This window comes from Euprymna scolopes, chromosome 9, assembly GCF_053919585.1.
Source record: "Euprymna scolopes isolate OS-2025 chromosome 9, ASM5391958v1, whole genome shotgun sequence".
NCBI lineage: Eukaryota > Metazoa > Mollusca > Cephalopoda > Sepiida > Sepiolidae > Euprymna > Euprymna scolopes.
In genome coordinates, this window is record NC_136490.1 from 169,619,400 (window position 1) to 169,620,403 (window position 1,004).

A 1,004-nucleotide genomic window follows, 5' to 3' on the forward strand; every position below is an offset into this window, starting at 1 on the left:
TATTTTGTAAAATTGAACTCCTGAATCGTATTGTTTCGAACAGATCCTTAGCATAACCCAATATAATATCCTACAACATTCGGCTCTCACAGAGTTTTCTTATCAACTGTAGAAAGGAGGTGCAAGGACTGTCAACACTCATGATTACGAGAGCACTTGTTCTGGGATAACAGGTATACAAGTACCTTTGGTTCAAAGTCGGAAAGGCAATCTAGTGTTTTCCTTCCAGAATTAGCAGTTTCCCTCACAACATCTACACATTCAGTCTAGGTAGATTAGGCAAACATATGTTGATGATTATCAATGCTTGACATATATCCAAATCGCCTTCAGACAGATGTAAATAACACACCTTCCGATGGACCATGGTCTGCTTTCCTAGCCATAAGAATTTGAAAAGTGCCCCCACTAATGCAGATAGAATAATTATCGGGAGTTGAAGTACTAAAAAAATCTAAAGAATGAGGGAATAAATGTGGGAACTACACACCTCCATTCTTCGCTTCAAAGATTTCTCAAAGACTACAGATGGGCTTACAACCTTTGTTTTCAATACTTCAAACAAATATTTCTCCAACTGGAGATCAGGACCAAACAAGACACTGAGAAATTTGCAAATACAAAAAATATCCAAGACAGACGATACAAAAAATAGGAAAGATAAAATGAAAAAAAAAAAAAATGAAAGATAAAAAATATAGTTTTATGGCATCAATATCAATCTCTCGGCTTCCTTCCCTTCTCTACTATTATCTCTGTTTTATCTCGACTATTGTAACATTTCCTTCCTAAGCTAGATGTCATATTTCCCTGCATCTGTAAACTAGCTCCTTTCTCTTCTTCTAATAAAAAGTATTAGACTTCAAAATGCATAAGTATAAAGAGCATTTATAACCCCTATTCCAGGGGATGTTTTTCCTTATTGAATTGACAAATAAATTCATATACATCAATATATATTTTGTTTTGTCTATAATTTTCTTATATATATATATATATATATA